General features: G+C 41.6%; 2 non-coding genes and 2 pseudogenes across 2 annotated transcripts; all 4 read left to right on the top strand.

Moving 5' to 3' along the window:
• The first annotated feature begins 3,144 nt into the window (after positions 1-3,144).
• On the top strand, positions 3,145-7,325 carry LOC146652209 (uncharacterized; annotated as a pseudogene).
• Positions 7,326-7,529: 204 nt separating this feature from the next.
• Positions 7,530-7,712, top strand: LOC146652208 (U2 spliceosomal RNA). Its single transcript, XR_014907822.1, has one exon. It is a non-coding gene; the product is annotated as a U2 spliceosomal RNA (small nuclear RNA).
• An 850-nt stretch (positions 7,713-8,562) lies between these two features.
• trnal-uaa (transfer RNA leucine (anticodon UAA)) lies at positions 8,563-8,645 on the top strand. Its single transcript has one exon. It is a non-coding gene; the product is annotated as a tRNA-Leu (tRNA).
• A 630-nt stretch (positions 8,646-9,275) lies between these two features.
• LOC146652206 (U2 spliceosomal RNA) lies at positions 9,276-9,376 on the top strand (annotated as a pseudogene).
• The last annotated feature ends 7,251 nt before the right edge of the window (positions 9,377-16,627 follow it).

Raw genomic sequence — 16,627 nt, 5'->3', positions numbered from 1 at the left:
GAAGATAGGGAGTTTCTGGAAAGGGAAATAACGATGGAAGAGGCATATAAGGTGGTAAAGGGAATGAAGGTAAATAGGGTACCAGGAATAGATGGATTAACGAAAGAATTTTATGAGGTATTTTGGGGAGTGATAGGGTTACATTTGTTGGAGGTCTTTAAAGAAATATTAGAGGGGGAAGAGATGGCGGAGAGTATGAGGACGGGTGTGATTTCGTTATTATTTAAGAAAGGGAATCCTCATTTACTTGATAATTATAGACCTCTCACTATGTTATGTGTAGATTATAAGATTTTAAGTAAGATAATTGCAAATAGATTGGTAGGGGTAATGTCGGATATAGTGGGAAGTGATCAAACGTGTGGGGTGAAGGGGAGACAAATTTCATGGAATATACAATTACATAGAGACATACTTGCATATGTAAAGGATAGAAAAATGGCGGCAATCTGTGTAAGTTTAGACCAACAAAAGGCATTTGATAGGCTAGATTACGAAATGTTGTGGGAGGTAATGACTAAGATGGGCTTGGGAAAACAATTTATAAGGTGGGTGAGGATCCTTTATAAAGAGATATATTCAAAAATCAAATTGAACGGGTTCCTCACGGAAAAAGTTCATCAAGCGAGGGGGTTGAGACAAGGGTGCCCGTTATCGGTGGTACTCTATGTATTATATGTTGAACCATTGGCTTGTGCAATTCGGGAGAATAAAAGAGTGAGGGGGATAATGATGCCGGGGGGGGAATGTTTGAAAATATCTCAATATGCGGATGATACTATACTATATTTAGCGGACGACGACAGTTTAAGAGAAGTTGTGGAAATATTAAAAATATATGAAGAAGTTACAGGATCAAAAATAAATAAGGAAAAGACAAAATATAAGTACTTGGGGACGTGGGAAGGTAGGAGGGAAAATATTTGTGATTATACTTTGTGTGAAGGTCCTATGGACATTCTAGGAATTTCTTTTGGGAATAAGGAGGGCGATGCTATTTGGAACTGGAAGGGGAAGATGGCAGAGGTGGAAAGGAAATTACGACTATGGAAAATGAGGAAGCTTACAATTACTGGGAAGGTGTTAGTGATAAAGAGTGAGGTGGTGCCGAAATTATTGTATCTAGGCTATGTGTTCCCGATGCCACAAGTATTTAGAGCACAAATAATGAGGGGAATATTTAATTTTATATGGGGAGGTTACGAGTACGTAAAGAGAGTACAAATGTATCAGGAGGTTGCCGATGGGGGAAAAGGGGTACCGAACATTCCGTTAAAGTTAGATACGATTTTTTATGCAAATGTGTGTACGCTGTTAAAGAAGCCATATATTCATAAATGTCAGATATTGTTATGGTTCTGGTTAGCTATTCCATACCGGTTTTTAATTGGGTGGGAAAATCAGGGGCCGAAGGCAGAGACAAGACCAGAATACTTTCAGAGGATGGTTAAGTGGGGAAAGAGACATATAGAGTGCAGGGAGGTGGATACAATACAAAATCATAAACTTCTGTATAAAAAACTGGCGAGGAATGCTAACTACAACCAGGGGATAGTGAGTTCGGAAGTTTGGGAATACGCACAGGATAAGAGTTATAAGAATGTTTTGAAAGATTTTAATTGGATGCACCTACATAGGAAATTACCTGTAAGGACTACGATGTATGCACATAATTTGGGGAAGTTAAAAGAATGTCCGAGGGATAATTGCACAGAGGAAGAAACGATTGAACACGTCCTATGGGGGTGCAAATATGCAAAAAAGGTATGGGCTGGAATGAAGAGGAGGTATAAGGGACTAGAGGCTTTGACATATGAGGAAATAACTTATCTTAGGCCTAAGGATAAAAAGAAGGAGGAAAATAAAATACGTTGTATGTTGTTATCAATTACAAAACTTAAGATATGGAGGGCAAGACAGGGGTATATAAGGGGGGGGTATGAATGGAAAGAGATGGGAACAATAAAGGATATAGAGAGGGAATTTGAGGGGATATATCGGCATGAATTACAAAGATGGGGAATAGACACGATTAAGGACAGGTGGAAGGATTATTATGAATGATGTAAAAGATGTTTTTGTGAAATATGAAAAGTATTCAATGGAATGTTGAGCAAATGGAAATGTAAGATGGTGTTGTAAGTAAAAATAAAAAAGAAAAAAAAAAATCTGTTCTTATCATTTCGCACTTGATTCTTGGTCTTAGGCTAGGACTGCGACCCTCTCCTTTGGGTGTCTGGGCGGTGAAACCTTGGTTATTTATTGCAGCGCAAAGGTACGTGGTTTTTTATAGAAATTATTTGTTTGTATTGAAAACGTTTCCTTTTTAATCTTGTTGTGTGTTTGTAGCAGGTGTTTTTTCTAAGCCTTTGGTGCCTCCGCAATGGCTGGGTATGCCAGTATGCGGAGGCACCACTGTGTGCGCTTCAGTTTAATTGAGAATGTTGGAGAAGTGCCAAAGATGTCCAGGCTGGATTTCTCCAGGAAATTGATTCAACAGGTGTTGGGATTTTCACCAAATGACTTGAATTGCATTTTGACCCTCCCTTTTAACAGGGGTTTTATGTAAGTTTCAGCTCAAGCGAATTGTTGGAAGAGTTTTGGAGAAGATTCGAAAATTTGAGACCACAATTTGAAATTTTCAATGTGGAGAAACTGACAGACAATACTATGAAAACAGTAATAGTTAAAATGTTTAATGAAACGGTGAATGCCCAAGACATTTGTGTGTGGTTGGGGAGATATTGTACGGTGAAGGGTCAGCCGAGGAAGGTGAGAGATGTGGATGGAATATGGAATTGTGTATGGAAAGTACCAATACAGCAATGGGAAGATCCCCAAGGGTTCCGGGGTTTAAAACATCTCCCGTCCATGATAGTTTTGGGAGATAATAGAGGCTATATCCATTACCAGGGCCAACCAAAGCTCTGCCGGAGGTGTGGGGAGCATGGGCATTTGATAGAGGCATGCGAGGAAATCATCTGTGGGAAATGTAAAGAGAAAGGGCATACGTATGCTGATTGTAAAAATGACCGTAAGTGTAACTTGTGTGGAGGGGAAGGTCACCTCTTTAGGGACTGTCCGCGGTCCTTTGCAAATAAACTTAAAAAAGGAAACCAGATTAATGAGGGAAACCTGATTGCAATGGTAAACGAGGATGTCTTGATTGATGCAGCTGGGACAGATATTTTAAATCAGTTCCCAGCACCTGAAGACGGAGGGGAGGAACAGGAGGAGGAGGGAAAAGGGGAGGAGCATGGAAGACCTGCCCAACCAGAACCCTCAGAGGAGGGGGAGAGAGGGCAGGAGGAGAGTGGAGTTCAGAAAGGAGTAAGTGGTGAAAGTGAAAATGCTCAAGGGCAGCCCCCCCCTGCCCCCCCTGTCCCCCCTGGCCTTCCTGATTCACAGGTGGCAAAGAGGACTGCAGCAGAACTGTCTTCTGGGACAATTGTTTCAGGAAAGAGAGGGAGGCATGAAACACCTTCAGGGAGTTCCTCAGGGGAGGACTCCAGGGTCTTCCCCTCTGACTCACCAAATGAGGTTTCCTTCCTTAACATAGTTCTGCAGTCAACGCCAAAGGAGCGGATGGTAAATGCAGCTCTGCGACAAAGGCCGTCACCTAGAGTACGAAAAGGGAATAGAGTGGCGGTCCCCCCTTCGGAACCCGGAGAGGTGAAGGAAGAGTTACACTCACAAGAAATAAATTGATGGTATGCCCCCCCAAAGTTTGGGTTGAGCCTTTGAAGAGAACAATCTTTCCTTAGTTTCATAATGACTAGCTTGTGTTCTGTATTAATCTTCATGGCTCTGACCTTCTCATCCATAAATGTCAGGAGTGTTAGGTCTAAAGTAAGAGCCCAAAGTGTTCTATCCTTCTTGAATAGTGTAACATCAGATGTTATTTTAATACAGGAATGTGCTATACCTTTCCTAAAAGCATATGGTCAGTGGCAGGATATGTGGCCACAAATGTCCATCTGGAGTGGATCAAATGAAAATAAAAATGATGGAGTAGCCATATTGGTGAAAAACCCTCTGGTGTCGGTGAAGGGAAGTACTGTAGTAAGTGATGGAAGAGCACTTGTTGTTAACCTTATTTATATGGAAAAGGAATTTAAGCTCTTGAACATTTATGGCCCAAATGACAAACACGAAAGATATGATCTTTTAGAGGCTTTGCAACCCCACTTGTTGGGAAAAGCGCCTTTAGTGTTTGGAGGGGATTTTAACTGTATTTTAAACAGGAAAGATAGAAAAAGAGCCACACAAGATGTGAAGATTGATAAGACGTCACTTTTACTACAAGGTTTAGTCAGAGACTTTAAATTGATAGATTGTTTTCCAACGGTTCATCCAATGGAGGAGGGTTTTACTTGGTATAGTGGAAACGGTGACAGGGCCTCTAGAATTGATTATATCTTTGTTAGAGACTTTTCACCAGTAGAGGCCACTTTGATGCCCGTCTTTTTTTCTGACCATCTGATGTTAACTGTTAAAATTTCCCTTGAACTAGATATAACAATGGGGAGGGGAGTGTGGAGGTTAAACTGCTCCCTACTGGAGGATCAGGATCTGCTCAGACAGTATAAGGAGAGGTATACTGAATGGCAGACTCTCCAGGATTTCTATGCAACACGTGTCTCATGGTGGGAAATGGTGAAGTGTAGGACTCGGTCCTTTTTTAAACAAGCAGGAAAGAGAAAGAAGGCCGCAAAAGACAGGTGTATGAGAGGACTACAGAAAAGGTTACAGAGGTACCATCTCTTAAATAGGTGGGGTTTACACTTCTACGAAGAAATTAGAGAGGTTAAAAAAGAAATGCAGAAAATAGCAAATGATAAAAGTATGGGAGTCATACTAAGGAGTAGAGAGAGAGCGAGAGAGGAGGGAGAAAAATGTACGAGATACTTTTTCAAAAAAATTATGAACAAACCTGGCTCTGTCTCTCAGCTAAGAAACAGAGCTGGAGAAAAAGTAGTGAGTACTGAAGGTATAATAAAAGTGATTGAAGAATATTATGAAAACCTGTATGGGGAGAAAAATGTGGAGGAAAGAGTCATTGAGCAAACCCTGGAATATATTGATAAGATTGTTCGAGTCTAGTGATATGTTAAGTCAACCTTTTACTACAGCCGAGTTAGGTCAGTGTCTTAAGAGTTTTAAAACTGGAAAATCCCCTGGTTTAGATGGCCTGCCGATTGAGTTTTATCTGACATTTTGGGATATTTTAGCTACTGATTTACTTTCAATTTTTACAGATTTTAGTGAATTAGATAAGCTGCCTGAAAGTTTTAGAATGGGTTTAGTCACACTCGTTCATAAAGGGAAGGATAAAACTCTCTTGGAAAATTGGAGACCGATTACGCTTTTAAACTGTGACTGTAAATTATTCAGCAAGCTTCTAGCAGAAAGGACAAGACCGGTTTTGGACCAGATAATCCACCAAGACCAAGCATGTACTGTAAAGGGCAGGAAGATCACGGATAGTCTGGTGTTGATTAGAGACACGATTTGTTTTGCTCGAAAGAGAAACAAGCGACTGATTGTTTTGAATTTAGACTTTGAAAAAGCCTTCGATAGAATATCTCACCGGTACCTTTTTAAAGTTTTGCAGAAGATGGGTTTCCCAGAAAGGCTTATATCCTGGGTAAAGTTGTTGTACACAGATATAAAGAGCAGATTTGTCATGAATGGGACCCTGACGAATGCAGTTCAGGTGAACTGTGGTTTACGACAGGGATGTCCCCTGTCCGCTCTTTTATATGTTATTTGTATTGAACCCCTGGCACAAATTTTGAGGAAAGATAAGAGTATAAACGGGATGAACATACCTGGGAGTGGGGGGCAGGTGGCAAAGTGTGTACTGTACATGGATGATATTAGCATCCTGTGTACAGACATATCCTCGATGAGAAGGACTTTTGAAGTTACGGACTGGTTCGGAAGGGCTTCGGCCTCTAGACTCAACAGGGGCAAGACTCAGGTACAATTCTACGGGCCATGGGAGACTATAGAATTGACTGGACTTGGAATAAATGTGACACAAACCGACCAAAAAATTTTAGGGGTTAGATTTGATAAGGATGGTGGAGGAAAGGCAAATTGGCCGGGAATGATAGGAAAAGTGAATCAACGATTAGGCCTATGGAGACTGAGAAAGCTGACTCTTGGAGGGAAGGTTTTAGTAATTAAGGCAGTGATTTTACCCTTGCTTCTTTTAGTCAGCGCAGTCTTTTTGCCACCAAAGGACGTATTGTTAAAACTAGAACGAGCCATCTTTTACTTTCTATGGGACTCCAAATGGGAGAGACTTAAAAGAGGGATAATGAAGAAATTAAAGGAAGATGGTGGCAAAGGAGTCCCAGATCTGTATTTATTCATGGGAAGCCTCTATACAAGTAGCCATATGAGACAGGCTACGAGTCCTAATAGTAATCCTCTGACACAGGCATGGGTTAGATTTTGGTTAGGTAGCTACCTAAGACAAAAGAAAACCCTGCCAGTAGATCTTAGAGTCCCCGTCTCCTTTGATGTTCCTGAAGCCTATGTAGAGCTGAAATCCTTTGTAACCTCCTTTAAATTGGAAGATCAGAGTTTGGACATTTTAACAAAACATCATTCTCTCATTTCAGTTGTGCAGGAGAGGGGAGAGGTGGTCCCAGTCAGAGGCCTCCCTATTGGAGAGGCCATAGAAGTGTGGCGTCTGACAAACCATCCCGTCCTTTCTAACAGGCTCCAGGATGTGTCCTGGATGGTGGCTCATGAGATTCTCCCAGTCAGGGCTGTCATGCACTCCAGAGGAATGTCGACAACAGAAATGTGTCCCCGACCGGGTTGTGGCGCGCCTGAGACGGTGAGGCACCTACTCTGGGAGTGCAGTGCTGCTATAGACCTGTGGGACATGGCCGGCTCCTTAAATTTCCCGTACTTACCAGCAAGGGAGGTCCTGACAGCAAACCTAATCCTCTATGGGGTGAGCCAAGGAGTGAAAACGCAAAGAAAAGGCTTTGAAAAGCAGTGGCTCGCCCTTGCTGCTATAAAAGACGCCATTTGGACCTCCAGAAACTTGTTGGTGAGCAAGCACACGCAGATCCCCCCCCGTGGCTGCTCTCCGAATGGCAACAGCAACAGTAAAAGAGATCTGTGCCAGAAATACTAAGTTGAGAGAGCAGCCGCAAAGAAGAATCGCCTCTGTGCCCATTCGGATGGAGGAGCCGGGTTCGCACATAGAAAGGTCTAAGCAGCAACAGCCTGGCTCTCCGGGAGAGGTCGGTGTGGAAGGAGCAAGTTGGGGAGAGTCCCCTCTGAGCACCGGAAGCTTGTGAAGGGATGGGATGGGTTTTTTTTTTAAATAATTTAAATTCTCTATGAAAAAAAAAAAAAAAAAAAAAAAAGGAAAAAACATTTAAATATTTGTTTTCCTGTTGTATTTTAAAAGGGGATGGGAGATAATAAAGAAGTAATCCTTTTAAATGGGGTGGGCTTATGAAAATAAATGAGATGATGATGATGTTGTTATATGTCTGAGTATCAATAAAAATTTTTCCAAAAGAAAAAAATCTGTTCTTATCAGTTTAATATCTGATACGTCCCCTACCCGGGGACCATATATTAAATTGATTTTTGGAGCAGGGAGATGGAATAGGGGCTTGCTCCGTCCACTCCACGCATCGACCTGGTATTGCAGTATTTCTAGGAACGGTGCACCCCCTGAAGCTGTGAAAAACAAATGTCATTTCACTCAACAGTTTGTGCAAAGAAATTTCTTATACGCTAGATATATGCGTGCGTCTGCATATCTGGACATTGTCTTCGTGTAATCTTCCAAGGTTAGTCAGACTGAAATGTTGCGACTTAATATTTGTGAATGACTTACATTTAACTATTACCAGAATTACTAAATCCTGCCACTTGGACTGACACGTGGCTGGACACACACTTTCTATGGGAAATCAAAAAAATATGTCGTTTTGAACTGCAGTTACACTATTCTGGCTCGAATCCTGCAGTTACCTCTGTTGTCCACTAGAGACCAATAGAAGTCTTTAAAAACCGGAGGCTGCCATCTACAAGGACTCATGTTGATTATAGGTTTAACTCTTCTCTTTCTCTACATACTGCAGCTTTCTGTCCTCTGTGGCTGTAAATTACATCGTTTGAAAAAAAAAAAAACACCACACAATTTTTTCTTGGCTTTTTAGCTAAAATCACCTGTATTGTCTGTTGTTTCCATTTGTGGATGGTTAATAGTGCAGAAGATTGTTTTTCTGTTTTCAGGATTACATGAAAACATTTTGGAACAGATCATTTTTGCATATAATAAATCTTAGGATAGTATTGGTTTTGATGATTTATAAAACAGCTGTGTGCCGTAGCCCTGGTAGTGTGGATCCTTAGTGTGTAAAGAGTAGATACCTCATGTAATATGTGTGAATGAAAATCCATGGACTTTATAAGAGTCCTCCATTTATGGCTATGATCCTAACAAACAAGATTAATACGTTTCTTTCTCCTACCAATCTTCCTGTTTCCTAAAGGAACACGCATGCACAATATATATGCACCAGGGTGGCCGAGTGGTTAAGGCGTTGGACTTAAGCTCCAATGAGCGCATGCTCTCGTAGGTTCAAACCCCACTCCTGGTATAATTTGGAGCCTCATGACTGGTAAACTGAAATGTATCTATGGGAGCAACAATGATCAATAGGAGCTTTTAGGAATTTTCTGTGAGCAATATCCCCCCACCCAGTCACCCCCAAAAAAGCTGGGATGAAAGACAAATGAGAGGTCTGTGCCAAGGTCGCTTAGTCTTACTGTACATGTTATATGTAGAACCGTTGGCTTGTGCAATTAGGGAAAGCCCAGACATAACAGGAATACAGTTACCGGGAGGAGAAACATTAAAAATTTAACAGTATGTAATTATCATATTATGAAAACAATTATAACGCCAAGAAAGTTATAAAAATGAATTGAAGACGCTCCGTCTCAACGACCGCTGATTGGACTGCAGGCGACCACGTGATTTTGAATCTCATTAACCGGCATGCGCTGACTGGCGTTTCAGAAACTAAAGTGTCGTCATATATGTGGCGCCGTTTAAAAACTGAAACATGCCGACCATAGTTATATTGTGATGTTTCGGAGGTAAAACGTCAGTAAAACATCGACCTGTCCTCTACCATTTGTTAGAAGGCGACTGTGTTCTTCATTGTAACCATGAGTTAGAGTTGCAGTAAGCAGAATGAGTCGTTTCTGTCGTGCGATATGTGGGTATCGCTTCTCGGCCTTTTGGCTAAGATCAAGTGTAGTATCTGTTCTTATCAGTGATAAGGCGAGAAGCAATGCAGGATGGCGGCATCATCGGCCAACTTCCATGAGAGGAATGCATGGATGCAAGGTACAAGAAATACTTTGAGATTCGAGCTGATGGAGAAAGATGAGGAAATCCATGACAGAATTAATTTTGGACGGAGGATCCTATACGAGGCTTTAAAGATACAGCCTGAGGAAATCTACTGCCTTCAGCAGAGCACGGCAAGTAAACATTACGATGTAACCTTTTGCACGGGAGAATGCGCGGAGGAGGTGAGAAGGAAGTGTATTGGAGAAGAAAACGAAGAATTGAGAAAATACATGGTAACCCCTATGTACAGAAATGATTATAGGATCCTAACTGTTCATATGTACAACCCATGGGTTTCTGAAGAGACTATTAAGTATTTCTTGGGAAGGTACGTTACAGTACTACCAGGAGTGCGGAAAATAAAGGATGGCTTAGGCCTATGGACCGGAAAAAGACAATTTCGAGTCAAATTAAATGTGGATACGGCCACCGAAGACGGGTATTGCCACCCGCCCGCGGTGTTCTCTATTGGAGCGGATAGGGGCTTCCTAGTGTATGCCGGGCAGCCCCAAGCGTGCAGAAAATGTGGTAGCACCGGACACAATGCGGACAGTTGCGAACAAATGAGGTGCAGGAGTTGCGGAAAGATAGGCCATATAACAAAAGACTGCAAGGAGCCTAGAAAATGTCACTTGTGTGATTCGGAGACGCACATGGCAAGAGACTGTACTAGGCCAAGGTCATATTCTGAAGCGGCAAAATCTGGAACTAAAGACGGATATCATAGAAAAACGGACACAGAAACTGATACTGAAAGGAGAGCACAGGAGGCGCCAACGGCTGCCGAAGATCAGACTAATGAGGAGAGAGATGGGAGCAAGGAAGGTGGAGCAGAGCAGAGAAAGGAGGAGGGAGGAAATCCACGTGAACTGGATGCCGAGAGAGAGAAACAAGGGGAGGACGGACAGGTGTGGGAAGTAGTAGCGAAGCCTCGGAGAAAATCAGCTAAGAGGCGGAGAAAGGTGAGCTCGGGCGCTTCTTCAGAAGAGACTAAAATGAAAAGTAGAGAGGACAGAGAGGAACGGACCGAGGAGGTGGAAAATGTGGAGGGACATGTTCTGAGAGGTACACAGACTGAATGTATGCACACGCCTTTAAGTGACTTAACTAGTGATGGGGATACGGGGGAAGAGGCCGAAAGTGAAGAAAAGTCGGAAGATTCCTTTATAAAAAACTTGCTGGCGCAAGTTAATATGGAGAGTTAAAAATGGGGATTTCGGAATAAAAGAAGATTTTTTAGGTTACTTAATGCAGTTATTTAATTTTTTCCTCCGGACTTTAATTATAAACGTATTCCCATGTTTTTGTTTGGTAATGATTTGGTTTTGTTGTTAAGATATGGGAAAATTCCGAATAATTACTTTAAATGTAAGGGGGCTTAAAAACGCCCGAAAGAGGAAAATGGTTTATGAATTTTTGTTACATTATAATTTTGATGTTTGCCTACTGCAAGAAGTACATCTAAAGGATGAGGGGGATATTGACCTTTTTACGGAGGAATGGAGAGGAGGTGAATCGGCTTGGAGTATAGGGGGGGTACACGGGACTGGGGTCGGAGTGTTATGTGGAAACAAAAGTATAAGGATAAAGGAAAGTTACACGTTAATACAGGGAAGGGTGATGGTTGTAGATGTGGAAAAAAGTGGAATGCAAAACCGGATAATAAACGTGTACGCACATGTGGATCCAAAGTTGAGAAGAGAACTACTCTTAAAAATGGATACCTGTTTTATGACAAAAAAAAAATATTCTGGTGGGAGGGGATTTCAACTGCACCTTGGAGAAGGAAAAATCCTCCCTCCCCTTCAAGACTTTCATAAAAAAATATGGTTTGATAGATGCAATGGCTACACTACAGGGGAAACAAGTGGGGCACACATGGAAGAATACAAGAGGGGTGGAAAGTAGATTAGATTATATATTGGTAGACAAAAAGTGCAAAATAAAGCAAGGAAAACTAATACCGGCACTGTTCACGGATCATCAAATGGTAGAGGTGGAAGTGGAGATAAAAGGAACAGATTATGGAAAAGGTTACTGGAAACTGAATAATGAAGTACTTATGGAAAAAGAATATAAGAAAAAATTTGCAGAGCTCTTCCCCTTATGGGCAGAGACGGAGAAGTTATACATGAATAAAGTGGATTGGTGGGAGGATGTAAAAAATAAAATAAAAAAGTTCACAGTGGATTACTGTACGGAAAGGTCAAGAGCTAGGAATGAGGAATTCCGCACGCTGCAAAAAGAAATAGAATATACTTACGCACTACAAACAAAAGAAAAAAATAAAAATAAGGACGAGAAAATAGAAATTTTAAGATCGAAACAGGAAGAATTACTTGAGAGGAAGGCAAGGGCTGAAACATATAAATTAAAACAGGAGGAGTATGAGGAGAACGAGAAATGTTCCGCTTTTTTCTTCAAAAAGATGAAAAGTAGGGAAAAAAGGGGAGTCATAACAAAATTGGAGAAGGATGGGAAAATGACGGAAGGGAGAGAAGATATGTTAAAGGTGGCGAAGGAATATTATGAGGAGCTGTTCAGCAAAGAAAATCTAGAGGGAGGGAAAGGGGATTTCTTCTTGAAGAAAATAAAGAAGAGACTAACGGGAGAAGAAAGGGAAAGGCTAGAGGGGGAAGTGACAATAGAGGAGGCATATAAAGTAATAAAAGGAATGAAGGCAAATAAAGTGCCGGGAATAGATGGTTTAACAAAGGAATTTTACGAAACCCTTTGGGGGGTGGTGGGGATACATTTGGTGGGAGTTTTTAAGGAAATCATGGAGGGAGAGGCGATGACAGAGAGTATGAAGATGGGTGTGGTTTCCGTATTATTTAAGAAAGGCAACCCACATCAACTTGATAACTATAGACCGTTAACCATGTTATGTGTGGATTATAAGATCTTGAGTAGGATATTTGCAAATAGACTTGCAGGAGTAATGTCGCACATAGTGGAGAAGGATCAAACGTGCGGGGTACGGGGGAGGCAAATTACCTGGAATGTGCAATTACACAGAGATATACTTACATATGTGAGGGATAGAAACTTGGCAGCAATATGTGTGAGCTTGGATCAGCAAAAGGCCTTTGATAGGGTAGATCACGAATTTTTGTGGAGGGCAATGGAGTATATGGGGCTGGGAGGGACCTTTATAAAATGGGTAAAGAATTTATATAAGGGCATAAACTCGAAAATAAAATTAAATGGATTTCTTACAGAAAAGGTGTATCAAACAAGGGGTTTGAGACAAGGATGTCCATTATCTGTTGTGCTTTATGTACTTTATGTTGAACCTTTGGCCTGTGCAATAAGGGAAAGCCAAAGAGTGAAAGGGATAATGATGCCACGGGGGGAATGTTTAAAAATATCACAATACGCGGACGACACGATATTATATTTGGCAGATGATGATAGTCTAAGGGATGTGATAGAAATTTTAAATGCTTATGAAAAAGCGACGGGATCTAGGATAAATAAAGAGAAGACAAAGTATAAATATTTGGGGATATGGGAGGGTAGAAGAGATAACATCTGTGATTTTACTTTGTGTGAAGGTCCAATGGATATTTTAGGAATCTCTTTTGGAAACAAGGAAGGCGATGAGCTTTGTAATTGGAGAGAAAAGATGAACGCGGTGGAAAAGAAGTTGGGTCTTTGGAAAGTAAGAAAATTATCAATCTCGGGGAAAGTTTTGGTTATAAAGAGTGAGGTAGTGCCGAAATTACTACATTTGGCCTACGTGTTCCCGATGCCACAGATATATAGAGCACAAATAATGAGGGGGATATTTAAATTCATATGGGGGGGTTACGAGTATGTAAAAAGACTACAAATGTATCAAGAAATAGAAGATGGTGGGAAGGGGGTACCAAATGTCCCGTTGAAGTTAGATACAATGTTTTATACAAATGTGTGTACATTATTGAAACAGACTTATGTGCATAAATGTCAAATATTGCTATGGTTTTGGTTGGCGATACCATACCGTTTTTTGATAGGGTGGGAAAATAAGGGACCTAAGGCGGAGTTTAGACCAAAATATTTTCAGAGGATGGTGGGATGGGGAAAGAAACATCCGGAATGCAAAGAGGTGGATACAGTATTAAACCATAAACTTTTATACAAGAAAATGGTACGGAAAGCCAACCAAAATCAGGTACCGGTGAGTCCAGAAGTGTGGAAACTCACACAGGATAAGAGTTTTAAAAATGTCATAAAGGATTTTAATTGGATGCATTTACATAAAAGGCTACCCGTGAGGGCTACTATGTACGCACATAATTTGGGAAAACAGAAAAAGTGTCCAAGGGACAATTGTGTAAAAGAAGAAACAATTGAACATGTACTATGGGGATGCGAATACGCAAAAAAGGTATGGGAAGGGGTAAAGGGGAAGTATAAAGGTTTGGGGACGGTGACTTATGAAGAGATCACCTTCTTTGGGACTAAAGGTACAGAAAAAGAGAGATATAAAATACGTTGCATGTTGTTATCAATTGTTAAACTTAAGTTGTGGAGGGCAAGACAGAGCTGTATAATGGGGGGATACAAAGAGGGGGAAATTGGGACGATCAAGGCTATAGAAAGGGAATTTGAAAAGATATATTGGCATGAACTACAAAAATGGGGAATAGACACAATTAAGGACAGATGGAAAGATTTCTCTCCTTTTTTTGCTCTGAAGGTACCCAAAAGGTGGTGGTAGGTAAAGTGTAAGGAAAGGAGGAAGGGAAAAGGAGTAATGATAAGCTACACGTCAAATGAAAATGTCATATGAAAATGTTAATCAGTTTGTCATGAACGAATGTGGGGAAAAATGGAAATGTAAACTTGTCATTGTAAAGGAAATGGTAAAATGTTTTTGAATGATTGTGGAAAGAAAATTAAAAAAAAGGAAAAAAAAAAAAAAATCTGTTCTTATCAGTTTGGGCGAGAAGCAATGAAGGATGGCGGCATCGTCGGCCAATTTCTCTGAGAGGAACGCATGGACGTATGGAACAAGAAATACGCTGAGATTCGAACTTATGGAGAAAGATACGCAATTTCATGACAGAATAACCTTCGGACGAAGAATCCTTTTTGAAGCCCTAAAGATACAGCCGGAGGAGATCTTCTGCCTTCAACAGAGTGCTGCAAGCAAGCACTATGATGTGACCTTTTGTACTGGAGAGTATGCAGAAGAAGTGAGAAAGAAGAGTATCGTGGAAGAAGATGAGGAACTGCGGAAATATACGGTGACCCCTTTGTATCGGAACGATTATAGAATTTTAACGATACATATGTATAATCCTTGGGTCACGGAAGAGACTATCAAGTACTTCCTGGGGAGATACGTTACTGTCCTCCCAGGAGTACGGAAAATAAAGGACGGCCTCGGCCTATGGACTGGAAAGAGACAATTTCGCATCAAATTGAATGCGGATATGGACAGCGAGGATGGATATTGCCATCCGCCTGCAGTATTTTCCATTGGAGCGGATAGAGGCTTCCTAGTTTACGCAGGGCAGCCTCAAGCATGTAGGAAATGCGGAAGTACTGGACATAATGCGGACAAATGTGACCAGGTGAGGTGTAGGAGTTGTGGCAAGCTTGGTCATATAACAAAGGACTGTAAGGAGCCCAGAAGATGCCACCTATGTGACTCAGACGCACATATGGCGAGAGACTGCACTAAGCCCCGGCCATATTCGGCCGTGGTGAAGACTGGACTCGTTGAGGAAGATCGCAGCGAAGTGGAAATAGACTCTGACGCCGGAGAAAGGCCACAGGAGCCGCCACCAGCTGCTGGAAATCAGGCAAACGAGGATAAAGCGGGGAGCGCGGAGGAGGGGACGGAGCGGCGAGAGGAGAAGGGGGAGAGGAGTCCCGAGCAAGACGGTGAGAAAGAGAAGCAGGGGGAGGATCCCCATTTGTGGGAAGTGGTCGCAAAGCCACGGAGAAAATCTGCAAAGAGGAGGAGAAAGGTGAGCCCGGCCGCCTCCTCGGAAGAGGTTAAGATAAGAGACCAGGAAGTTAGGGAGGAGGTTTTGGAGGAAGGTGGGAACGTGGAGGGGTATGTATGGAGAGGAACACAGACTGAGTGTATGCATACCCCGTTAAGTGACGTGACAAGTGACGGGGACATGGAAGAGGAAGGTGAGAGTGAAGAAAAGTCAGAGGACTCCTTTATAAAAAACTTATTGTTACATGTTAACATGGATAGATAAAGACTATGGGAGAAGAGCAAAAATTTATCAAGTGACTTATCGCAACCCTTTTTCTTTGTTTTTTTCTTCTTTTTTTTCTCATTCTTTTTTTGTTTAATCCTGCTCTTAGTGCTCTACTTGCCCTTCTGTTTATGGTATGGGGAAAATACGAATAATTACTTTGAATGTTAGGGGGCTAAAAAAACGCCCGAAAGAGGAAAATGGTCTACGAATTTTTACTATGTTATAATTTTGATATTTGTTTGGTACAAGAAGCCCATCTAAAGGATGAGGGGGATGTTGTTGTGTTTACTGAGGAATGGAGGGGAGGGGAAGCCTCTTGGAGCATCGGGGGGGGGGTACATGGGACTGGAGTCGGGGTGTTATGTGGGAATAAAGGTATCCGGATAATGGAGAGCTATACGGTAATACAAGGAAGGGTAATGGTGGTGGATGTTGAAAAAAAATGGGACCCAATGCCGGATAATAAATGTGTACGCACAGGTGGAGCACGGGCTACGTAGGGACCTCTTCCAAAAATTGGACACCTGTTTCTTGACTAAAAAGGACATTATTGTGGGAGGGGACTTTAACTGCTCTCTGGAAAAGGAAAAGTGCTCCCTCCCCTTTAAGACCTTTATTAAAAAATATGAATTAATAGATGTAATGGGGAAACTACAGGGAAAGCAGGTGGGGTACACATGGAAGAACTCAAGGGGGGCGAAAAGTAGGCTAGATTATATTCTTGTAGGAAAAAAGTGTAAAATAATAAACGGAAAAACTATACCGGCTCTTTTTACAGACCACCAAGCTGTGGATGTGGAGCTTGAGATAGAAGGGCCTGACTTTGGAAAAGGGTACTGGAAGTTTCACAACGATGTGCTTGCTGAAAAATCCTACAGGGAAGGTTTTATAAAAATCTTCCCTTTATGGGTAGAGATGAAAAGCTTATACAGCAATGTTGTGTTTTGGTGGGAGGACATAAAGAAAAAAATTAAAAAGTTCACGGTCGATTATTGCTCAGAGAGAGCAA

This window comes from Rhamphochromis longiceps, linkage group LG15 (genome assembly GCF_057381845.1).
Source record: "Rhamphochromis longiceps isolate RC_006_pf linkage group LG15, R_longiceps_female_GT1.1, whole genome shotgun sequence".
Lineage (NCBI taxonomy): Eukaryota > Metazoa > Chordata > Actinopteri > Cichliformes > Cichlidae > Rhamphochromis > Rhamphochromis longiceps.
This window is presented reverse-complemented; position numbering and strand designations above follow the sequence as displayed.